The sequence below is a fragment of the Empidonax traillii genome, unplaced genomic scaffold (assembly GCF_003031625.1).
Source record: "Empidonax traillii isolate 1590-97213 ecotype Southwest subspecies unplaced genomic scaffold, ASM303162v1 scaffold67:size1865537, whole genome shotgun sequence".
NCBI classification, from domain to species: domain Eukaryota; kingdom Metazoa; phylum Chordata; class Aves; order Passeriformes; family Tyrannidae; genus Empidonax; species Empidonax traillii.
In genome coordinates, this window is record NW_020955260.1 from 1,303,215 (window position 1) to 1,329,350 (window position 26,136).

General features: G+C 40.1%; 1 protein-coding gene across 5 annotated transcripts in view; it reads left to right on the forward strand.

Moving 5' to 3' along the window:
• The window catches only part of ZMIZ1 (zinc finger MIZ-type containing 1), a 296,933-nt gene that overhangs the window by 201,346 nt on the left and 69,451 nt on the right, over positions 1–26,136 (forward strand). Inside the window, exon 1 of one of the 5 annotated variants that reach the window (XM_027880297.1) lies at positions 3,484–3,602. The exons of 3 other annotated variants lie outside the window; for them this stretch is intronic. The gene's annotated coding sequence lies outside the window, so the exon portion shown is untranslated. Of the gene's footprint in view, positions 1–3,483; positions 3,603–3,889; positions 4,193–26,136 lie in introns of those variants that run through there. One more of the 5 variants, XM_027880298.1, reaches the window with a different exon arrangement.

The window sequence follows — 26,136 nt, forward strand, 5'->3', positions numbered from 1 at the left end:
ATAATTACACCCAAAGGCTCTCTCACTTGAACTGGTTGAAGATAAGCATCGTGCCGTTTATGTTGAGCAATCAAAGGCACCTGAACATATGAATCTCTTCACATCATTATCTGTTCACCATAAAAAACTGCTGTTCCATGGGGGTGCAGGTCTGTTGCATCATCACTACTTAAGGACAGACTTCTGACTTTTTAAAAATACATTCCAGAGAGAAGTGTCTTGGCATGGAGAGTAAAGAGCAGTACCATAAGAATGTCGTTTGTTTCTATGCGAAGTGGTGACTGACAGGATTGAGATTCAAGAAGTTTGTCACCAGTAATATTGTTTTGCATTGACAGTGTATGTTAAACAGACAAATGTTACCTCCTGTTTTGAGGTAAATAAGACTTCTCTGAAATTCTTTCAACTCTTCTCCTTACTCATCCAGAGATGGTCTGGAATAAGTGTCTCCTTTTTCCTCCCTGTAAAACTCAGTGATGTCCCACCCTGTCTCTCCTCCCCTGAGGGCTGTGTGTCCCAGTAGCCCCGTGGGAGTGCGGCCGCTCAGGATGAGAGTGGCCAGGCACACCACCAGACAGGGGGATCCCTGGGGCCTCAACAGAGCCACACAAAGCACAGCCAAAGAGTCTGCTCTCCCACCCCTGCACATAAAAGATACCTCCCAGTACGGACCTGCTTTTCCCAGTAGTACATGTCTTTAGTGAGTCTTGTTAATAGTTATCACTGCCTGAGATAACCTTCCTTGTGATGTAATTTGACATACTGCTGTCAGAGGGGCTTAAACATAGTAATCTTTAAAAATGATTGGGAATTTGCCCTAGAGAAAAAACTGTTATGATTAATTTCTACAAATGATAAACCACTCCTTCTTCAAAATACTGCATGCTATGAAGTGTGATTTAATCCATTTAACTACAGAGCCTGATGCTTCTGACAACTCTGACTCAAATGTCATCACAGAAAGTGATATTTCAAGTGGCAGGGTGGGATTAGAAACCTGCTGAAGATTTGTCAAAGGAGAAGTAAGTACATAATTTTTAGATAAGTGATTTGTCTACTCTAAACCACTTCCTCTGAAAAGACAAGCAGCTTAAAAGAGAAACTTACACTGTTACACTAGAAAGAGCAATTTAATTGCAGAGAGGTACTACCTATGATGATAGTTAGAAAAACATAGGATACTAGGGTATGTATTTTCTATACAGAAACAATACTTTTTACCCCTCAGAAAAATAATTTCATTGAGGCTTGTATGAGGGAGGAGCCAGTCTCGATATCTGGACCTCACAACTGTCTGATACGTTCTTGTTGCTGTTTGGTGGGGTTTTTTTCAAAATATGTAATAATACCATGATAGCTTATGAACAGTGTGAAAATTCTGTAAATGAAGTAAAACCTGAAACAAGCACAGGAATGTTCATTCTCTGTATATCTAGAGTTCATGTAGCATTATAATCAATTATAAATTTCATTCACATCCACCAAGTCTGAACTCAGTGCAGTTACATTAGTAGGGAATTTGGTCCTTATTTTGGATTATCGACGTAATTGCTTTGACAGTCCCCTAAAATCTGTGCTTGCTATTATCTGTTCTACCAGGCTAGTTGTGTAATGTACACCTCCATGAAGTTTCTGTCCACTGTGGAAGGCAATGAAAAAAATTGTATGAGGTTCTGTACTTTTCTTTCATGTGACTGCACCTCAAATATGATCAACTGCAGTAGAAACTAAATTTTGTGTAGGAGCTTGTTCCAGTAGCCCCGTGGGTCCACCTGGGTCTATGAGGACCTGGCTGAAGGCTCACCTGTGCTGTATGGAATGTCTGCTACGGACGCTGGCCCAGCGCTGAGCCCTGAACCACCTGAAGCAGCCGTGTTGTTAAGAAGTGCTCCTTCGGTCACGCTTGTGCAGCTCTGAGATTGTACAAAATATTGTGGAGGATTTGATTTGCAGTTCTGCTTGGTCTGTTGGCTGTGGAGAGAAAGCAATAACCCTGTCTGACAGACTGACCTTGAGATCCTCCGCCAGGAGTGGAAGTTAGGTGAAAGCACAGATACCTCTTACCTGTTAGTAGTGGATCCCCTGGGGGGAAAAAAAAAAACGAACATGAAATCTGACAATGCTTTTTCATGGAATCATTTTTCAGAGAAGAGCTGCTCTTTGATATCTGTGATAGTTTGCTGCTCCGATCTGTCATGTTGCCGACTCTCTCTGCTAAGGTGATTGTGAAGCACAGTTAAGCGACTGTAAGTATGGCAAGGGAAGCTGAGGCCATTTTTTCACTGCAAGGAATTTTGCTGGAGAGCCATTATTTTCTCAAGTCGTCCTTTTCTGTTGTTTGTGTTTTGTTTGGTTTTCGCTAGAACCTGCCGGCTGGCTTCCCTGCGAGAGGGTTGGGTGCGCCTTTAAGAGGTGGAGGTGCCTTTGTGCAGGTTGTTCGGGGAAGGAAGTGGCTCTGCACCGCGGAGGCTGGCAGGAAAAGGCTGGTGCTCGCCTGGCCACAACTTAAACTGCCAGTTTTCCCTCTGAGAGGGAGCAAAGAATTGTCACATTAGCTTCCTGATTTTTTTTGGTGGTTTTTTTTTTTTTTGGTTTTGGTGTTTTTTGGTTTTTTTTTTTTCCCTTTGGCACTGTCAGCTGAAAAGCTGACCACTACAGGCCGCGTTGTGGCACAGCTGGACATGTGAAACTTGTTTCAAACTCTTCCATGGGCAGCGCTGACCTGGCAGTGGCGTGGGAACGGGTGATGCGCTGGGATGGATTAGTGGGCGGCCGGCAGAGGTGAAGACCTGAACTCCTAAACACAGCCCGAGCAGACGGCCCGAGCGGGGCTGTCCCGCGGGTGACAGCAGTTCCAGCCGGCAGCCGCCGCCCTCCTGCCTCAGTTTCCCCCGGGCCGGGAGGGACGCGCTGTGGCCCCGCCGGGCGGGAGCGCTGCGCCTAACGCTGGGCACCCTCGGCACAGCCATGGGCACCTCCATCGGCACCGCCATGGGCACCGCCGCCCCTCCGGGCCCGGCCCGGCCCGCAGGTACCTCCTGCCCCGGGCTGGGCGGCGGCCGGTCCGGAAGGAAACTCCCGGACCGCGGGGGCCGCCCGCCCCGGGCGCTGCTCCGCCGCCGAGGCTGCCCTGGACGCTAATTAGCATGACTAGTTTGATGGATTTAGTCAACAGCATTCAGCAAACAGGGTAGGGGGGAGACAAGGGTATAAGATTTCCCAAATATCAAGACTTTTCAGCCCCGGCGCCCTTAATGGTTTGTTACGCGGGCTCGAACAAGTGTTGCTTCCAATTAATTGATCGAGGGCATTTATTTTAGTATTTTGGCTGGGTGCCAGAGACAGAGGCTTTGTCCTAGCGTTTTAAGCACCACCCCTCCTTGCAAGTTTGAAATGTGAGCTGCCTGGGTGGTTTTTTTTTTTTTTTTCCTCCTCTCTCTTTCTCTCTCTTCCTTCTGGCAAAGTGGCTGTGGCTGCTGTGTGTGTGTGTGCGTGTGCGTGCACGAGTAGGAGAGAAGGAGGGAGAGGTGTAATGGGAAAGCAAGACATGGATCACTAGAGACAGAAAAGAGAACCATCAATATCAATAACATGCAGCTGAGGTGAGATTTTTCTGAGTGTTTGATTTTCTTAAAACCCTTTCAGAAGATTTAAAGCAGCCTTCTGCCATGCTGTATGCCGAAGACGTACTTCTGAGCAATGTCATAGGGATGCTTACATGTCTATCGCCGTTTTAGGTCTGTTCGCGTACGTGTGAAGTTTTAAAGCTTAACCTGATTCTCTTTATTGTCTCTAGAGGGTTGTAGCTTGAGCACAAATAGCCTGTTGGCAAGTACGGCATGAGCCCATTAGCAAGACTCCATCTGTGATTGGTTTTGCCTGGAAACCGGGAGACAAGCAATGAATAATTGATGTGTGTTGTGCAGTAGCTGGACAGGCAAAGAGAGGAGAGAGAGAGAGGGAGAAACAGAGCAGGGTGCCCTCTGAGGGGGAGAGCGAACAAGCTTGAAAATAGCTACTGGCTGCCTTGTGCTGAGATGAAGGCAACCCCGGCTGTCTTTGTTCTGCACTGGCTGGTTTCTGCCTAGAAGTGTTTGCAGACATATGTGGCCTCTCTGCAGCAGCAGAGGCAGGCGCGCAGAGGAGGGGCGGCAGAGGAAGCCCAGGCTTGTGAATGGGATGTAACTCGGGGGTAAGTTGGTTTCGGGGGGGCGGGGGCCGTGCGTGTGCGAGCGGGGACGCGCGTGGGTGCGCTCTGGCCCCGGAGCGAGCGCGGCGTGTGCCCGAGTGTGTGCGGGCTGCGGGCGGGAGCATTGTGGGTACGGCCCGCGGGGTGGCAGCGATGGCAGCGCCCTGGCCGCCCCACGCCCGGCTCCAGCGGGGCTCACAGCGTCCTCTTTTCGGGGGGCGAACCGCGTGGATCCGGCAGGAATCTTGCTTGCTGCATCTGCAGTCGTAAAACCAAAAGGCAGCCGCAGTTATCAGGGGCCTTTTCCTGCAACTTTGGCCTGTCTGGCACTGTCAGAGCGTGACAAGCTGTTCTGCAAACAGCAGTGACAATACTGCTGCCACCATTTCATTTTTCCTGCCTTTATAGAGAGACCTTGCCATGCAGAACTCACATCTGTGGCAAGTGGTTTCAAAGAAGATCTCAGAGAAGTATTGGTATCAATGGCTGTCTCAGGTATTCCAGTTGATAAGTTTTTTGCCCCTTGTGTTGAGCAGTAACAAGTGTCTTGTTTATTTATTTTCCTGTGTAAAAGCTAAAAAGATAATTCGCATATGATTTCTGGAGTTTTCAGGAAGTTTCAAACTAGTGATGTCAGACTGGAATTTGGGAAGTTGGTTTATTATTTACTTTTGTTAGTTGCATTAATGCAAATAGTGTCTTAAAACTGAATAAAACAGAGTTTATCAATGTACGCCAAAAAACAAAACGCAAGGGATTTATACAGCTTCAGTGTTTGCAAGTCAGACATTGACAGCACAGTCTGTTGGGGGAAGAGACTTGCTATTGTAGATAACAGCTCTTCAGTCAGTAAAATCGCTGTATAAGGTGAAATAGACTTTGCCTAAAGTGGCGTCAGTGATTCCAGGTCCAGTGAAGCCAATGTCAAAACAAGTGTTGACTTCAGCCATATAAACTGCTTGCCCTGAATTCAGGTGAGCCCATTACAAGAGCCGATTGAAAAACCCTTACTGTCTGTCAACTTTTGATAAAATAAATGCTCTCTGTAGGTATCTCAGGGGGTGAACTGCTCAATTTGAAGCCACATTTATGACAACAGCTTACCTTGGCAGAAGATTATGTTTGTTCTGCAAATCTGTAGATTTTTGGAGAGAAAAGTTACTGTGGAGACAGTTTCTTTCAAGAAGTTGTGTCTCAGTCAGTTTAAGCTAACCAGGTCGTTAGGCTGGGGTGACCTAAGAGGAGCAATTAGCATGGCTGAAACACTACAGGGAAATGGAAGTACATAAAATTAAAATTCAACTGAAGTTGCTTTAAGTTACCTAATATTTCCTGTATTTTTCCTCAAGTTAGAAGTTTATTACAGGTATAATGGTAAGAAAGTAATTATCAGCATCTAATCATGCATAAAAGTAGAAGCTCCTCTTGAGCAAAAGCGTGTTTCCTCCATGCTGTCACCAATCTGCTTAGCAGGATTTTGTTCCTCTTTTTGCTTAGCACTTAAATTGAGATGGCAGCTTAAATCAATAGAACTTGTGAACAAAAGTTTGGGTTTATGTAAATGTGTTTCAGAAGAACTCAGTAACACTTCAGTTTAAGTGAACAGAAGAATGCCACCAAAGGCTCAATTTCGAATTTATGGTTAAAGTTTGATTTTAAAAAATACTTAACGTTAATTTGATTCCCACCCACCCCTCTTTTACCCCTTTCTGGAGGAGCCATCAGAAAATCCCTGGGGAAATATGTCTGAAACCGCAGTGAAAATTTATTACTAAAAAATTCATCAGAATGGGCAAGGTAGAGTTTTATGTTAACAATTGAAAATACTGGTCATAAGAGAGGTTGAAACTTAGTCGTAAGCCTTTAATCCTGCGTAGATCACAGTAGAACGGGCGCAAGTGTCAAATCTGTGTCAGTGTGTCTGTGATCCTGGCAGAAAGGTTGCTCTCTTCATATTTCAGTGAAACACATGCACTCCATTGATATTACCTGTGCTGAAAGTAGCATTCGGTCCTTGGGGCCTTATGCTGGATGAAGGCTCCAGGAACACCCGAAAAAGCTTGTCCCCATGCAGTGAACAGAGGACAGCTATCGGTTTCAAAGCAAAGAAGCAGAGCATGTAAATGAACAGTGAGAGAATAATGGATACTTTGGGCTCAATTAACAATTTGTTGTTGTTGTAACAGGTACTGTATTATGGTGAGATAGTTCACAGAGAATAATCTGGCGAAACAGGCCTTCTGTTGCCGTAAGAGTCAGTATAGCAATTATTTTAAGAGAATCGCTGAATCCAATGCCCCAAACCCCCCAATTACAAGATGTGTAACTAAGACGAGAAGAGTGGTTTTCTGTGTCACAAGGTAAGCTGAGGACACAGAAGTTCCCACATTATCCTCAGTTGTCACTGGGACTGTGACAATGAGAGGCTGCTTTCTCATGACCATTACACCGGCAAAAGGGGTATTGCTGATCAGCAGCAACCAAAAATCCTACTAGAGTGCGGCCAGCAGGAAGCTGTCACTCTGTGGGATTTTACAACTGTAACTTTTTCTTTTCCTCTCACAGCAAAAGAATAGACTGTACATTCTGTTAGAAAACATCAGAAGAGCTAATCAGGGAAGGAGCTCACCAAGGGAAAACAAATAAACCCAAAACCTTATCTTGTGGAATACTGTTAAAATGATGTTCCAGAGATCTCAGTGAAGATGCCCTCTGGTTTTGTTCCTCTCTTTTTGAGAACAGAGACCACCACAGGAAATACCTTTCTCTGAGGCTTCTCTGGCAAGGGGAACTTCTATTTTCTCTTGGGTGGAACAAGCAGAAGAAGCTGCTCTTAACAGACCGCTGTGAAACTGCTTGTAAGCAGCTGGGAGAGCAAGGTTTTTGCTCGAGGAAAAATTAAAGGTGGGGAAAAATGGCTTCCTCCCAGCGTTATTTAGCTATTACTGCATTGTAGTTCAGAGCTATCCAGCTAGAACTGGGTGATCTAGTTGAAGCCTCAGAAGCCTGGCTGGGCATGTGGATTAGCTGTGCAAGCTGAGAGGATGGTTTACTACCTCTGATACCTTGCTGGATACCGCACTTGGTACAGCATAGACTATCCTGAGAGTTTTAAATGTAACAAATGACCCCACTGCCTGTCCTCCAAATTTTCTAGAGTTTACTGTGGCAGTTTTCCTTGTACTACTGCCTTTGCAGAAGAAACCAGAAAATTCTATGAGAAAACAGTAGATGTGGCATCTGTTTCACTTTAGTGTGGTATTATTGATATTTTCTTTGGAATAACCAAAACAAACAAATTCTTATAATAGCTGAAAGTTAACACACTTGAAAGAATGTATTAATATCACTTGGCTCTTCTAACAGCATGATAAGAATCAAAATTCCACCGGGTATACCTGCTTCTAAAATGCTGTAGCAAAATAATGTTTAGGTATATAAAACAGTTGCTCAAGAAGTAACTAAAAATCAACTTCTTCAGTATCAGAACAATTTGAATTTACTGAAGAAAGCCTTTTAAACCAGCATGTAAAAGGATGAGCTAGCTTTCAAATGAAATGGATGTTTCAGTAATTATCAGAGGTACACCAATGCACAATAAAGCAAAGCAGTAATAGCTTTCAAGGCATGGTGAAGAGTGCGCATCCATTCATCATCAGTGAGGAAGCAGCCAGCCAGTCTGGCATATATGTAGGCTCTTTCACTAAGAATTCAGCAAGGAAACAAGAAAAACCCAGAAAGAACATAGACAGGTTTTTTATTTCTGTTTTTAATTGGAAGTTACTTGAAGAATTTTCTCCTTAAAATCAAAACAAGGTATAGTTATAAAATAAAATTACTGACATTGGGACGGTAATTACTTCAGCAGTGTGGAAGGCTACCACTCAGCCTACCTATAATAAATACTATACATTTTTCCAGTTCTTGACCTGGATCATTCTCAAATATCTTGCATTTTCTGGAGTGTGTTACTAATCCTGAGTCTTAGGTTGTTGAAAGCTGCTCTCTACTGCGTGCTCTCTTTCTGCAAGGCACTATGAGAATATTCAGTCTTCATAATCAATATTCATTCTGTTGAGAGCAATCCAGTGCAACCAATGATAGTTTTACCTGTTTCAGAAAAAAAAAAAAAAGTTAATTTTGTTCTCAGTTGTTTTTATTAATACCAATAAAATGTTCTGACACCCAGATATGCTGCTAATTCTTCTTGCTTATTATTATAAATGAAGTACAGCTCTCACCAGTTTGATGAATAACCATTAATGTTTGTTTATAAACTTCTAATCCTCAAACTGAATTTTGTTGTTAGTAGTTGGCGATCTTTGTACCTCCCCAGTGCCCTTTGTATCTCTTAAATCCCTTAAATTTCAGGAGGTAGGCAAGCTGGACTCTGTGTTGACATCCTGGAAGCAGACAAAATCCCACCATTTTTGGTTAAGATAAGCTCATTAGAATGCTATTTGATTATAATGTTGTAGTACCTGGACAGGTTCCTTCTTTCACGTGCTTAACATTAAAAGTGTTTGTACTAGAGTTTCAAAATCATTCTGACCTAACTTAGTTACAAATGAACTGAGTAGAGCTTCAGCAGAAGCAGAACTAGGGCAGATGGGAAGAACTGGGATGCTCATAAAAATCACTCCCTGACTACCTTTTCTTAGTCAAGCCCAAGAAGGTAACAGACAGAGCTGACAGGAGATTGTCACAGGATTCTCTTCCGTTCTCAGTTAGTTCTGCTAACCAGTTTTAATGACCTAGCGTTTGCTTTGGTGGTTTAATATATTTAACGTTTTATTAACAACCTTATTTCTGCATTAGTATGTAGTAGGAAAAGAAAAAATACTGTGGTGTTTTTTTTTTACCACTTAGTGCCACTTACTTATCCATATTCTAGGCCAGACTTCAAAGAAGGTGTTAACAGTACTTTTACTGTCTTATCTACTGACACTATCCAACTGTTTTAGAAAGTTGAAGTTTTCAAGCATCAGCCTAACAGCACAGCTTTCAGAGGAGCCTGTCATGATTTACTTATTCATACAGATTGCAGTGGCTTATGTAGTCTTGATCCTGCTTGATCTGCCAGCACTATTTGCTTCTATTGATCACAGGCTGTTATTTGACTGCCTTGAGCAGCTTGTAGGTCTCCCTGGTTCTGTTAACGGGGTCTGCTATGGATACTTCTCAGCATTTTCATTTTGTTGCTGTCAATAGTTTTAACTCCAAATTGCCTGCTCACACAGATCTGCCTCAGAGTTGTGTCACACCCTTTGTGCTTTTCGCTAAGTTTGGTGTCACCGTAGTGAACTGTGGTGCTGTAACTGGGGTTCTGTCCTGAATTGGCTGTTAGCTCTGATTTGTGACGCGCGTTTGGCAGCGTGCCCGGCTGTCATGTTAGGTTTTAAGTGTGTAAAAACTCCTCCTATCCTAGGTGTAATAAAATCGCATATTTTTGTTAGTAACCACCAGTTCTTCATGTTCCTACACACCTCTGCATCCATATGCATCCCTACTGGTTTTTTTTTTTTTTAGTAATAGGGCAATTGAGAGGTTAGTCTGGAAGAAACTTATGTAACCATGTCATCACCTTGCACATAGACAAGTACTGTTAAATTGTCCTGTTCCAGTCAGATTTCCATATGGCTATATATGTTTTGTAATTATTCCTTGGGGTGGAAATACTGTAATTCCTTAATTGGCCAATTTACCTGGAAGGTCCTTGAAATAATTTGTGGCTGTCAAGAAGTATGCTTCATTAGACAAAAGTTGCATTAGAATCAAGTTCAAAACAAAAACATTCATGTAAGTTTATATATGTTCTTAGTCTACTAGTAATGAAACATTTTAATCTTATTACTAAATTACTTTGCATCTTCTGAATATACTTCCAAGCTCTTAAATAGAAACATAAATGGTCCTTGTGTATTTTGTGTTTCTGGTTATAGTATGTCTGACCTTCTTTTGAACATGCAGTTAAGCTTCTGTCTGTTATTGTTTGTGACACCTTGTATCATTTTCAAAGAAATACAGCCCCACAGATGGTGTTTGAGCTGACAGAGCAGCTAGTCACAGACTGGCTTCTTGAAGAAGTATTTGAAATGGAGAGCTATGAGGACCATGGGATTTTAACTTCTAAGGAGCACGTTTAATACATGATGACCCACTCTTTCCGTCCTAGTAAGGTTAGGATGCTGGCTGTCTGACTTGCCTGACATTCAGCAAACTTCCTCTTTGTATCTGTATCTACAAAAAATATCAGGGGTAATTATTCTCTCATAGAGAGAGTTTAGGACTTTGGAGAGTTAGTTGATCATTAGTATGTAATACTCTGTAATCTTGGATTTTGTATTTTGCCATAAGCAGAACAGAAGATACAGTTTATAATTTCTGCTAAGTGTAGGTTTTAAGAAATCAGAAGAAGGAAGTTTTAAAATCTCATCTTAAGTATTGACTTTAAATGGCTCACTTGAAGCACTCATGAATCATGTTGCAAAGGCAAAAATGTCCTTCTTGTTAAATGACTGTAATCTAAAATGTTATAGAGAGCTAAGTGATTTATTGATGTCTATTTCTGAGGCATTTACCTGCACCTGTAGCCAGCCCATTCCATTTATTTTGGCTTGCTGACAAATTAGCAAGCTATTTGTATGTCAGATTTGGTCAGTAGTCATCTCCCACCCCCTTACATATTGAACAGCTTTTAATTTAATTGTTTGTGGTATTACCAATTTATTATCCTTATAGATGTCACTCAGAGGAGCTCTCTTACATAGAGAAAAGAGAAACCAGAAGCTTTATTTGTGAATATTCTCATAGTGCCTTGTAGAAAGAGAGTATGCAGAAGAGCAGCTTTTCCATGCACAGAGGCAATAATCTATGCAATACCCTCCTTTCCGTTAGTTTGGAATGTCAGATATTAGGTTTTATATTTAATGGCTGAAATAAGGTGAACTCTGTGATTATGGCCATTGTCATTGTATCTAGACACTTTCAGGAGTAAGCAATCCAAATTACAAGTTGGAGTTTCAGCTGCAGATGTGTATTGCATAAATACTCTAAGGTGGAGTTGAAGTGAGTGGTACACTGGTGTGCTTGATTAGGTTTTGTGGGGGGTTTAAGGCAAAATTACTGGGTCATACGAAATTGTTTTAACTGTTGGCTTGGATCTTCTTCACTGTGAGAACTTGAGTGGTACTTTTCGAAGTCACTGTTGCACACAGGCGGTTGCAGGTTGCCTGACCCAAGCTACCAGGATGTTACCAGCCTTGCTGCTCCACTGTGGCACGGCTGCTGCTGCCGGCTGTGCAGCTGCTGACCGTGCTTCCCAGGTGAAGAGGACTGATCAAATCAGTTGTGTGGTTGTGTTTTCTTAACCTTAATTAATCCAATCTTGCACTTTGAGTTTTAAGTCAGGTAGGAACTTTGGGGGTTGATACAGCCCAAAGGACTTTTGTGTCATGCGAGCGTGCCCTGTGCTGGCCGTCCTGGCCACCTGATTGTGCTGGGGCTCCTTGGGACCGCAGCCGGGGGCAAGACAACCATTTTTTCCCCTCTCTAATAGCTCCGTGGTTGCTAGTTAACATCGTTGGCACTGTACAGCTTGAAATGTTTTATGGTCTTACATCTACTTAACCTTTAGTGTTTTCTGTCAACATCTATCATGACCTGGTGGCCTATGGTTAGTAAAATGTGCCCTTGCAGGCTGCCAGATACTGTAATGGAATTAGGCCTTTAAAATTATCAGACCTGTCAAAGGGGTTTATAATCCTGTGAGAGCTTTAAGTGGTTTTTTACCTCCGCTTGAACACACATTTGACCTGGTTGAAGTGTTTTTACTTGCCTGTTTTGTTTTTACATTCTATTAATACTTCTAAAACTGGAGGAGGGCAAAGGGAGAAAAAAAATTAGTTTCCTTGGCATCTTTAGGAGGAGTCTCCTCAGTTCTGTCCCAGATACCTTTTTTCTTTTGCTCTTCTTTTTTTCACTCTCTTGCACTTGTAGATTAAACTCTGCAGGTATTTCTGTGGGAACTTGTTTCCTTAAGTTAGGGAATAAGGGTGCTTCGTTATGTGCATTAGTCAGTTATAGATATGCACTGAGAGCTGATACAAGTCAGGAGGAATGTCAGGCTTGATTTGGGGAGACTGGACTCAAAGTGCTCTTAGAGGGTGCTGAGCCTCTGAAAACAAGTGTCTTCTGCAGAGTGAGTGTGGGAAGGACAGTAACATTGCAGATACTCATATTTACCACCTTTGTGCAGAGGACAGTACTAGATTTTGAGATGGTTTACCATTTGCTAGTTGGTTCTCAGTTAACCGTGGAAATACTGAAAGTAATTTTGTAGCGTCTTAGTGAGACGCTACAAGACAGTGAGTGGTGGTCATTAATTAACATGTGAGTTAATTAACACAGAGATATTGGATGTCATATCCAATAGAAATTGAAACGTGGTAGAGGAGGCAATTTGACCATGTCACATGCAGCCTGTAGCCAAGTTTGGCAAGTCACCTTATCTGAACCTGATTTCTGAGTCCCATTTCAGAGCAGTTTCCTGCCTTTGTGAGGTGGTTGTATCTGAACCGCTTGCTTCAGGTTACTACACTGTTTAAATGCTTTTTTAATGTTTCTCTTTAAAGGATGAGCCAACTTTGGCTTCTCAAGTAGTGCCATGCTGACTCAGTTTCTTAGCACCAGCAGGGTGATACAAGGTGAGGAAATAAAATAAAGTCAATAAAATGCTATTCCAAAATAAAGCAAGTAAAATGATGTCTTGTATGAGACTTTATACATAAGTGATAAAGGGGAACACACAGCAGCCATTTCATTTACAAGGGAAAGCCCTTTTATTACAGAGATTTTTTCTTTTTGTGTCTTCATTCTTCTCATATAGCATAATCAAGGAAGGTAAAGGAAAATGTGGTCCCTCCTGCTAAACTGTGTATAGGCATTAGTCCCATAAATAAAATTATTAAAAAAAAAAAAAGTTTGTCTGAGGTTGTCTGAGGTGACATTAATTGGAATAGATGCTGGAATAGATTGGCCTCTTGAGTAAGGAGGACAGATAGACAAACACCCATCCTCCACAAAAAGTAACTCCCATTAAATTTTTAGAGTAATTGCACTCCATACTAAATCCTGAGCTGGAATGCTCTAAAATCTTGACCCTCCTACAGATACAGGTATACCTTTTTTTTTTTTTTTTTTTTTTTTTTTTTTTTTTTTTTTTTTTTTTTTTTTTTTTTTTTTTTTTTTTTTTTTTTTTTTTTTTTTTTTTTTTTTGTTTGTTTGTTTGTTTGTTTGTTTTGTTTTTTTGTATAAAAGTCTTAGGAACCTCCCTGGACCCCACTGCACTAAGCAGAAGAAATGGAGATCTAGAAATGAAGCTAGTCATCAGGCAGCCCTGGAGAGAGTCATGAGATGGGCTGTCTCTTCTGATCCAAGAGCTTGAGTATATTGATGGCTAATATTTTTACTTTATGACAGTCCAGTGAATGATCTCTTCAGTTGTTGCTAGCTGATGCAAAAATTATGAGCTTGTGATAGCAAGACAGATATTTTTTTTCTGTGCTTGTCTTGAGATATGAGTGGCAGACATGTCAACAACAGTTTTCTTTTTGAATAAAATTGCCCACAGCATTTTGGAAGAGTGCAAAGTAAATTAGAATTAATTCCTTAGTGGAGGGAGAGGAGAAGGACCCTTCTCAGGCAGCAGCTGACTGTTGGTGAAAATTTGGGATTCTTTCTGGGTCCTGGGAAATTGATGTTTTAAAGATTGCGTAGCTACCTGTTCTAAGAGGAAGTACCTTAACTGCTGCTATTTCTACTGTCATGGCAAAGACACGATAATGGTGTGAAAAAAAATGAGGCGCAATGGACATCTCCTCTCAGTACTTACTGTTTATTTAGCTGGATCACAAAGACATCTGATATCTATTTTTTAATATGTTTTTAGTAAACAGCAAGGAAAAAGCTGTTTATGCAGTCAGACAACCAGCTTTCCACAGTGGCCAGATTGATCAGTCTTGATTCACTGCTGTGTTCTTCTTAGTGTCAAGTCAAGCAAAACTGATGCACTGAAAAATGGCACCTCTGTCATTGTTTAGGTAATTTAATTCTGTCTTGATTCCCAGTTGCAATGGTTTCTGTTACCATTTTGTTTACTTTGAATATCCTACTTCTCAATTGAATATCTCCTGTAGCCAGAGACATGCCTAGCCCATGTGACCACTCAGTTTTCCCAAGTCATCCAAAATAATGGGTGACAGACACTTCAGTTGAAATATGCATTTGGTTTTCCAGCTGTTTCATCAGTTCTAAGGATGTAGAAAATGGCAAAAGGCATCAGGGTGACCCAAAGCAGATAGAAATGAGAGAATTTATTTGAATGACACAGAGGCTCATCATAAAATAATACTTTATGAGAGTTAAACATTTCTTGTTTTAGTAGAGTACTAAGTAGTAGCCTGAGTATTCCCTCGGCAGTTCAGTTCTGCCTACTTTTAACTCTGTGTTTAATACATAATGGCACTTTCCCCTAACATTTTGCTTCTGTGCCTGTTCTTGTGCAGTACTCTGACTGTCAGAATGTCTGTCTGACTGCATTGTGGAAGTTCATGTCTTAGTGTGAAAGTAATATTTATTATTCATTGTCTTTACCCTGAAATGTATCTGTATTTGTTGATCATCACAAAGCATGTCAAACAGCTGATAATTTAAAAAAAAATCTCACTTTAAATAATGCTTGTTACTTAAACTGAAGGCTTTTTATGGCTTTCAGTTTTCTATCAGTGGAACAACCATGAACCACCCTTCTAATTAATGCCATTTCAAGCTGTTGTACTGTTTCACTCATAGAGTTTGGCAAATTTTTCAAAGTCTTCTTCAGAGGACTTTGGATTGTTAACAGACTGAGGCATTTTAAAGAAATGTTACCAGTTGTCACCATCTAAAACTGGAGTCTACAGTTGAGTTTTCCCATATGTATTTTCTTTGTTTTCCTATTTGTTTTGAGATCAGTTTTGCAAGAATCAAGGGATCCTATGGGGGGAAAAAAAATATTTAAGCAGCTCTCTCCAGAAGTTTCTCCTCCAGTTTTAATTGATGATTAAGGTATTTCTGGTCTGTCCTTAACTCTCCTTTTTCTTCCTAATTACTCTAGAGATTGAAGGTTGTGTTACATACTGCATGAGTAGTAATATCTACATGTACAAGTATTGACTCAAGCAATGAAATAATCCATAAGCAGATTTCCTCCAGTGATGGTAATTTCTCTCTTAAAAGCAGGAAGATAGCTCCACCTGTGTAGGGAATAGAATAGACCTGTGTTCTGGTTTAACATGCTGTAAATAAGCAGAGAAAAGAGGAAAAAAAGAAAGGGGAAGAAAAGTTCATCACACCAACAATTATTTGGTATTTTAACATTTGAAATGCAAGTTAAACTTTGACTGCTATAAATTAGCCATTGGACTGGTAACTTCTGCCTACCTTGTATCACTCCTGCACATTTTTCCACACAGCTGCATATGCTTCCCTTATCATAGTCTGACCTCTGAAAATTTATCTGCTCTCCACTGAATTTCGTTTTTACCTGATGTTAAAGGCATGCATCTTTTTGAGAGACAGTTTGTTACTTGATTTCAGAGATTTCTCTGAAACCTGGAAGAAAGACATTAAGCTACAATGATAGGGAGTTTTTGTGGAGTAAGGATGAGATCACCTGGAGTAAGATCTGCACATAAAAACTTGTGTGAACATGAAAATGTCATTAAGGACTGTGCTTATTTACGACTCTCAATGCAGGCAAAAATGCTAGAATAGGTATAGTTATACAATAAAAGTGGTGTTTTGCTGATGCTGCTTGTTTCACTCAAGGAATCAGTATAGGCTATGAACCATCAAGGTCACTTTTCTTTGCTGATACAAACTATTTACAATAGGCACACATATCAAACCTTTTGAGCATGGTTGTGCTGGCAGAATATCTGTTGAAGTGTTTGCAAGAAGTCAGAGAGGCAGGAACCATACTCCTGGAAGTAACTAAATGTGTCAGTGGTTACCTGAACTTTCCCACCTTTTCACTAAGTGCTGTGTTCTGGATAATGCTCTGTTGCTGTCTCATACTGCACATTCAGACTGGGATTGTGTGTTTAGTTAGTCAGTATAGTTAGCGTGAAAACGGATTGGTAGCTTATAAGGTTTGGTAAGGTGTGTGTTCTAACAAATTTATTTCCAAAGACTCTCTCTTGGATATTCTTCAATATATCTCTCTGAGAGAGTCTTCTTCCCCATAGCATTCTTTGTCATGAATCATCCCTGAATAACTGTAAACCTGCCTAGTCTACAAATTCTGGAGGGAGAAAAAAAGGCTGGCTTCTAAAGACTGGTAATCAGTTGAACTACATCAAAATGTTGTTCACTCGCTCAGGAGAGTCTTCGCAGCATTATGAAAATACATAAATAAGGCTTTACTCCTTGAAAGGGGTTTTTAGGATCAGTCTGGTGCAAACCTGTACATAACTCTTAGGTTTCAGTCCAGAAGAGCTTGATCCCACCCTGAGTTTCAGGTTCAAAGAAGTATCAAAGAAATTATGAGCTCAATTTAAGTGGGTTTGACTTTACTCATAGCAACATCTTCCATATTCACTGAATTTGCAGCGCCCAAAAGTGTTGACCAAAATGCATCCCAACCCCTCTAGTTCTTTCAGCAATCTCAGCTATGATAATTTCCTGAAGAAGCAGTTTAGCCTGGTTTCAGTATAATAATACTCAATTCTAGCTCTGAGTGAGAAGTGTTTTTCATGTATTCCAAGGCTGCTTGTTTTGGGGGGTTTATTTTGGCCTTTTGTGCAGTGACCTACCCTTTGGAAAGAAATTGGGATTTGCCAGAGCAAGACAAATATTTGCAACTTGAGCAACTCCTGTCTAAACCACATCTGTAAGCTTTTTGTAAATGAATTAAAACGCAGTTAGGCCTTTTACACTAAAATTGATGTGCTCCAGTTTTTCCAGCCAAATGGTCTTTAATTGTGTTTGAAAGATCTATTCAAAGATAAATATTGCTGCTGGTCTTCTTTTTCCAGTGTGATTTGCTTCTGTAAAAATGTGATCATTTCTTTTTTTTCCCCTTATCGTTTAGGTTTTGACAAATAAACCAGTCTTTGGATCAAATGAAAATAACATGAGACATCTCTCTGTATTCTGGCAGTTTAAGTGTGATAATTATTTCTAGCATTTGATAATCGCTCGTCTGGGATATCATGTTTAGCCTCTCTAAATATCTTGTTAATCCATCAGTAATTGACTGTTGATGCTGCAGTTAAGTAAATCCCACCTATTACCCAAGGTGGGGCTAAAATTGGTCCCCATGTGGAGCCTGTTTGCAGAGCAGGGCATTTCCCTACCTGGGGAAGCTTGTGCTGAACTCAGAAGTGTAACTCATACGTCAGTTCTCACCTGTTCCTGTGCACTGTGAGCATGCAGGAGGGTGGCCACAATGCAGATTACTTTGGTTATATTACTGAAGGTAGTTTTTCCGTTTGAAAGTGAATTGTGTTTTCATCTGCACACTGGTTAATTGAAATGACAATGTAAAGTAAAAACAAACCAGTAATTTGATTTGGTTTTAGTAATTGTAGAATTCAGCTGGTTATCACAAACTGAATTCTATGATTTTTATTAATGACTGTTAAAAGTTTCTATTTTCATTGGACAAAAAAAGTAGGACAGTGTAAGTTCAGACAAAACCGTAACAGCTACAATCCTACAAAAAGCTCAGCTTGAGTGAAATGCACTCAGAATTGGGACCTGCTGTGTGCAAGTAACCAGCACTGCAGTCCTGATCCCTGCACACTGCCTTATGGACATGACTCTCCTTACCTATCCCCTCCAAAGATAGTGGGTTTTTTCTCTGCAGAAGGATTGTGAATGTCAGCAGGAAAGGTGATGTGTGCTCTCTTTGGGCTGCATAACTAGAGGTGCTGTTAGTAATCCAATTTCAGAATAAAGACAGCTGAATAAAGAATTATAACATCTAAAACAAGCAGGATAGCAAAGCCCATGAACACAGGAATAACAAAATCCAATACACAAACCCTGGTGGGCAACACACCAGAATCTGATGTCAGTCAGGGTGAGGAAGAATTCCTTAAGTTAAAGAAGATACTAGATATGAGTGAGGGGAAAATAAAGTGTCTTCAAATATACTTTTTGCTTTACAAGTTTATACTTGACAAGAGTGTTTATTATTTACTATTTACTATTTACTATTTACTTTGGAAAGCTGACAAAACCTATGAAGAATTGATGTATAAAGTGATATCAGAATTCTGTCTCAATTTTGAGAACAGGTTTTCAAGATTTCTCTCTTGCTCAGGGAAGGGGCTGGCTAGTGTGATGGTCAGTTTGTGCATGGGCAGATGGGGGAATGTACCTGGCTGACTTTCCTGCGTGACAGCTGTACCCATTAGTCTGCATTTGCTGTCTCAGTATCTCTAGAGCCATATGTTCTTTTTCTTTAAATAATTAGGTGTATAATAGTTAGGACAGATGTGAACAGCAAAATGGCATACGCAGAGGAATGATTTGGAACAAGACTCAAATGATTGATCTTGACACCAGTAGTCTTAACCAGTTTATAGTAGAACTGAGTTAGTACGTGCTTGTACAATTCCTTGCACTGTCCCTGTCAATGGAAGGGTATCTTTAATCAACTTATAATTTTAGTTTCTATCTGTCATCTTATGACTCATTAGTGTTTGTAATTACATCCTTTTTGAGCTTAGCAACTTGTCTGTTGCTTACTAAAACGCTTCAGGAGCACTGCAGATTAGGTTTTTAGTTGGCCTAGTCAATCTCAACAGCAGAGAGGCTCATGCAACTGTTTTTGTTTTGTTTATTTTAATTTCACCAATACAGACTCATTGAGGTAAATACTTTATTGAAATGCCTTAGAAAACAATAATATTAAAAGCATCAAATATAAACATGAAGGAATTAGTATTTAATTACAGAGAAACGGCAACTGGAAATGTAATCATGTAGACAGCTACTTTATAGCAAGAAATCCAAAAGCAGTTGCATGATATATTGTTGAGTTACACGGATTTTGTTCAAAAAGATACCAGGAGTGTGTCTGTAGATTGGAATGGGTACGACATCTCCCTTTGTGTATGCAGTGGAGAGATGCAGTTTCCCCTGTCAGGGAGGAGTTCTTTGATTTTGATTTTTATCCTGAATTCTGAAGTCTAGAAGGTTATTGTTCATTTAGAGAAGAGCATCTTTGAAAACAATGCCTACTATTATGTCTGATCATCTTCTTCCTTTGCCTTGCCAGCAATTTACCACATCTAGTTATGAATAAACACAGTTCTTAAACATGAATGGGATTCTCATTTGTTAACCTGCACCTGATTTCTTTCTTCCCCAGCCTTAGTGAGCATTAGTTCACAATAGTTTCCTGTTCTCATAATGTGTTTTAGAATAGGCAATCTTAAGATTAAGGAGGATAAATGAGGAAACTTAAAAAAACCTTTTTTAGAGTTGCTTATCAGAGTTTGATTTCCACACTGATAACATAAGCTAAGGATTTATGAATCAAAGGCAGTTCTGAACTACATTCTCCAATACAGATTCTAACCTGATTTGTTGCTGCTGCCTGTGTATTTACACTTCTTAAGGTATTAGGAGGAAATAGTGTATCATAAATAAGACATTGGAAGCCAGTTTAGCCTTAGCAAACCTTAGCATCTGTTCCCAGGAATACAGCAAATAGTTCTACTGTCCCGATTCAACACAGTTTTGAAAGACCAATCCTTTTATAACCTGCTTGGCATTCTTGGATGAAGCACTGGCGTGTCCTCCTTGATGAACTGCAGTGGGTTAGTGGCCCCCTCAAGTTCTATTGCCCACTATAGGAAGGATATGCGTGTGGGACTGGGGGTGTGGAGTGGGGCTGAAAGCCTGACTCAGATGTCTGTAACTTTTACTCTTCCCAGAAAGCAAAGGCTTGTTTGGTGATGGAGAGGACAATGTCAACATCCATGGCCTAGAAAAGTAGTTGGAATTTTTAACAGATAAAATCCTGTCCTTGCGGTAGTTGGTTTTGGTTTCATCATTCTTCTGAGCACACTCAGGACTTCAGCAGGGGAGTTCATTGTCTTGTACGTGTTTCTTCCGTTCTCCATCAAAGAGGAGCTATTGAATAAATTCTCTGCAATTCATATGTGTTTTAGTTTTGACATGATAGCTAATGACTCCTGATACGCATTTTATAATCCAACCCTTAGGTTTAAAATGCTGCCTCAGATGCAAACATAAACTAAGCATGTTATGGAGACCTGCACATACCTCTTGTCTTTTGGCCATATAATCTCTATGCATCATCATGTTTCCTTCTTCACATTCTATTCATTTTTTTATGAGCTTCATTAGAACTGTAAAGCACAAGCTGTTTTCATGTAGATGAATGGTGACTAAACATTGGAGAAAAGAAAACAAATAATTGTCCCAATATACATGTTGCCTAGGACGAACAGATTGATTTAAAATACACTGCTCCAGTGCTTTGTATAGGCATCAGGCTTGTATGATTCAGTTCTTATTTTCTGACCTTCAGTTTAGCTAATCCTAATTTTCCAGCTTGTCTTTTTGCATTTTGAGCTAGACCTGTTTTCTTCTTGACTAATAATGAAGTTTATGTGTGTTGCTTTCATTGTGGAGGTAAACATTGGATAGAATCATTAGGTAAGAATAATTACCGGGCCTTTTTTGAAGTTAGTAGCCTACATTTCAGAAAATTCCCCCTTTTTTCTTCCACTTTTGATCTTAGATGTCACATGTGACAAATACATGAAATTTGCTATACTTTTAAGAATAAGAGCTAATGTTTAATGTCCATTTATGTTGTTTGTGTTTTCCAATATAAGTAAGCATGTGTACATATAAATGCTTAATTTTTCGCTGAGTTCCACTTTGTTCTTGGCTTCATAAATACTTTGTAGTAGGGATTTCAATGAACTTGACTGTGTGAAGGAGAAAACTAGCAGTAGTAAAAAACACATATTGATTTCTGAATACTAGTAATATAATTTTGAAAACTTTCTGTCAAGTGTAACTTCCAGGAAGCATAGTGTTTGTTTTATCAATAATACAGTTTTTATCATTTACTCAGTCAGGTGTCTTTGTGTTTCTTCAGTTGTGTTTGCAGATCTCTTAAGTATTTTCTTAGCTTTTTAGGGCAGAGAAACCAAAACTATATACCATTATTTCACTGAACAGTGAGCCTTTGACTTAAGTAACAATAATTAAAGTGCTGTTGCCACTTTATGTTGCATCTTCCTATTTATTATCAGACATTGATGATTTCATACAGTTTTTACAGTGCTAGGCCTTTATCCTGAAATGTTGTACAGGTTTAGAACCCCCTCATGTTTTAACTGTGTACAAATGGTCATTTCCATTAAGACAAAATGTAACGTGGTGTCCAATTGTCCACAGACTTACTTTTTTGTTCCCAGTCTCATTTTTTTTTTAACCCAGAAGTGTGACATCGGCAAATTTTGTCATCATACTTTTAAACTCTTTTTTCAGAGACTGGATGAATGCATTAAATACCTTTAATTTTTGATGTGATTTTGATCCTCCCTCTCGGTTAATAATTTGTCATATTCAGAACTCTTGATCCTGTTTGTCTTCACGTTCAGCAGTTTCCAGGGGATAACAGCACAGTCTGTTGCAGATCCCATGATCACCAAGTTTTTTAATAGTCTATTGCCGGAGGGTTTGTCCAAGACTCTTCAAAAGGGCAGTTGAGTTACTTGAACAAGCTTCACTTCAGGCCTGTCTTCACTGACACCTTCAGAGAACTGTGCTGCTTTACCTCTCCCTTATGTTCAGTTCCCTGTTTTAAGGTTAACTGATCTGAAACCCTTTAGACTGGGACTCGGCACACCTCAGTTGTTTCACTGTTAAAGAGAGCAGTGGGATTAAATGGCCAGCTAAACTCTGTGCACTATGGAGAAGGGCAGTATTTGCTTCTGTTGTCAGTGCAGAGTGCAAGCAGTTCATATCCTCTGTAATTGTAAGGCGCATGGTAAATGAAACTCATGGAGCTCTAGTCTGGTGCTGTAACTGCCCATATTAACAAATATTAATTGGTGCTCCTCTCCTTGAACAAGCTTTTCAAATATCTTGTTCATCAGACTCAAATTTCATGTCAGCAATAAAAGCTTTGCAGGCAAAGTAAAAGCAGGGGTTTTGCTGACATTCTAGTGCAAGTCAGCTGTCTGCCCCTGTGCTTTGTTATTATAAATATGGTACAGGGCATCATAATCAACAAGGTCAGTTTGAGAAAGCAGATAAAGGAGACAGTATTGTCTGCCTGCTGTTTGCACTGTGCTGGATAGATGGACTCCGGTCATGTTGCCTGTGTGGGTTGGTTTTTTTGTGTTGTTGGTTTTTTTTTTTTTAATTCATCATGCTGTACTGTAGTCATTTGCACAAAGGATGCTTTTAAACGAGTAATGAGTGCTTTCCTGTTTGGCAGTTGGTTAAACTGAACTTTGTGTCACAGCTCTTTACGATTCACTCATACAAGACCTAAAATATTCAAGACTGGTAGGGGGGCAAAAAGCTCTGTCTGGCTCATGCTGTTTCTAGGAAAAGGGAGTCTTGGGGCAGTGAGGGGGGAACCCTGCAAAGACCTACAAATTATGCAGTGTTCTCTCTGTCCATGAATAGTTTCTCTTGTGAGTGAGTGAGGCTGTATTTTTGGACTCATGGACAAAGCAACTTTTGCTACATCTGGCTTTTCTCCAAAGCACTTTCTGTGCTTATTCTATTTATTTTTATTATTTTAAAAATATAATGATAGGTAGCCTGAAAGTGATGAGTCAAACATCCAGTGTCCAGTTAGCCTTGACTGTAATTGTATTGCAGATCATCTCCCTGGGCAGCAAGGCTCTACTGGGCCTTTCAAGCAGAGAGTGTCTCTCTTCTAGCAGAAATTTTGTGCTCCAGCTTTTCATCTTTCCATTGAGAACTGCCTCATGCTTGCAGAGAAAGTCAGAAGCTGAATCAAATTCAGATTTCACACTGTTATTGTTTACTTTTTACTGCACCTTGTTAATAATGCTATGAAATTACAGTTTCATTCTGAATTAAGAGCATTAATGTAATACACATGCTCACCTCTTATGAGTATGTGGACCTCTGTGACCTCAGAACCTATTTTTAAAAATCAATTTGAAATATGTTAACTTTAATTCTGAGGCCAGAGGAGATCTAGTTTAGGGTATCATCTTGCGTGACTTCAGTTGTTTCATCTCACACCTTATTCCAGATGTGAATTGGTGTCCTTGTGGTTTAGCCTACCTGACTTTCGTGTGAGAATAAACCAGTTTTGTTGCAGGTTTTGTGAGAATTCGTTATTTTTGACTTTAAAAACACATGTGCAGTAAAATCTACTGAGATGACAAAATTTACTGGCCTTTATAGAAGACTTATGATGTAATCTGTTTTTAACTACAGGGTGTTCTCATAGCTCTTAAAACAAATGAATGCTTCAAGCTCTGCTGATCATTTCTCAAGACATCTGCATTGCAAAGTCCGGTTTTCAGAGTTGTAAAAATGAAAAGATGTCTCATGAAAAACTGTAAGAGCTTGTGAAAAGTGAAAATTGCATTTCAACAAGTTGGGGCAACTTTAAAAAAAAATTTATTAAAATTAAGAGACCCCCCCTCTTGCACTTGTCTTTAAGAACTATCTTTTTGGTTTACGAAGTATCTCTTTGGTGGCATCACTGGCAGAAGTAAAAAGGAAAATCTCTGGTCAGTGGGTCTCTGCAATTATAGTGGTCATGGATGTGGGAACAAGTGCTGGGAGGAGCAGAGTGCTGAAAGGCTGTTAGCTAGCACTGCTATTAAAAGTGCTTGGGAAATTGCATTCTTGTTTTAACAACTGTAAGTTTAGGATCTGTAGTTGGTTGCTTAATATGGTCCCACCTCTTGTCTGGGTTACTTGTCAAGTACAAAGGGAAGATCACTAGCAGATTAACAGTACTGAAGCTTCACAGTCAGATGCCCATTGACTTGGGGCAGCTGTTTGATACCCCCTTATACCCACTGACAACTGTTTTATACCCCCTTTCAAATGAGACACTGACCTTGTTCCCATTGTCAGGGGATGGGATGTGTGGCTTTCAACTTGATGTGCTGTAACATCTGGGAACTGCTGTTGGTGCCCAGGTAAGTGGACTGGGCTTCAGTGGGTGGGGAGATGTTCAAGATCTCTGGCCCTGCTTGTTTCTGTGAACTAGGCTGGTGGATTAGAGATCTCACTAGGCCGGAAAAGCCCATGGGGAATAAAATAAATCTGGTTTTGGCATACTGGTGAGGAGTGGTGGGAATGTTCCCACATGTTGTAATTTGTAGGTGCAACTAGAAGTTAACCCATCACTGCCACTACAAACAAAACACCTCCCAGGACTTTTTATGAACTGGAACTATGGGATGCACCATAAATGGTCCATTACACCTGTGAAGAGGAAAAGATATTTTGAAATAAGGGACTTAAAGGGTAGCTATCCTACAGTAGCTAAATTTCATTACTTAGTAACTTGTATCGAGAGAAGGTTAATGTTTTGTTGTTTGGTTTGAGTTGGATGGAGATTTTTGGTTGGTTGGTTGGTTGGTTGGTTGGTTTGTTTCAAATGAAGAGGCTGAGCTGACCAAGGACAGACCAAAATAAATAGCCAGACAGGAATCTTTATTAATGTTTTATGCCATGTGCATGCCAGTATCGTAGTACAAAAATTGTTTCAGCAGTTACAAAGGTTATTTGACCACTCAGACTTCGTGAATTTAAAGTGGTTGTCAGAGCATTTTTTGATCAGTCCTACATCAGCAGGTACATTGGAGCTCTATTTTAGGTATATTTCTAATAAAGGCAGGATTGTTAGGGCTTGTCTTACGTATCATGAGACTGGTTTTGGGTCCTCATACCTTAGTGGGTTTTTAACAATTCAGGCTCAAATTCAACAAAGTAAGCATCTAACACTGAAGGGAAAAAGAGGGAAAGGAAAAAATAAGGAAGGAAAGAAGGAATATGGGGAGCTGTCTGTACTTATATAAAACTATATATGTATTTCAGAGAGCACGCTAGGCTATTTATGGAAAAAAAATAATCTGTTGACCTTTTCCTTCTAGATAGAGTGTTTCCCATTTGGCAGGATGGTGGCCTTTGAGTAGCAAAGTCATCAAGATTCTTTTGCCATTAAAAAAAAAAAAACCTACTCAGAGTTGGCTGAGTTGATACGCAGCTGAATAACTGTGGTTTGCAAGTACTCACAAGGGATCTCCTTGGCTTTAGAAGAGAAAATCTCAGAAGACCTCCTCGTGGCTGACCGTGTTTGAACTGCTCCCAGCTTTGACTACTAACCAGCATGTTCAGGCGCCGGCTCGACATACCAGCTGAGCAGGCAATATCCAGGCAGCACCAGTGAAGCCAGAGCTCCTTGGGAGCTATTACAATTCACACTGAAAACAGAAATTGGTCATATTATCAGTGTCTAGTCATAATGCTTTAGATTTCAGACACATACTATATCAGAAAAATCACAGCATTTACCCTTTCAGATGCCTTGTCCTGTGGTGCCTGTCAGGACATCTGCATGTTCTGCTGTCAAAAGGATGTGATATTTTACTGTAACTGTGTGAAATTGAATACTAATTTTTAAGTAATGGAGTAGTACACAGCCCAAGTGTTCAGTTATAGGATTTTTTTGTTGTTGTTCTTCATAGTTAATTTTTCTAGTATAAGCAAGGTGTAATACCTGAAACCATATTGAAAGCAATAGAGATGCTGGAATTTACTTAAATAACATGAAACAACATTTCAGTGTTTCCTTTCAAGATTAAATATTTGTGGTGCCATTTATTCCATCAGTTCCCAGTTCT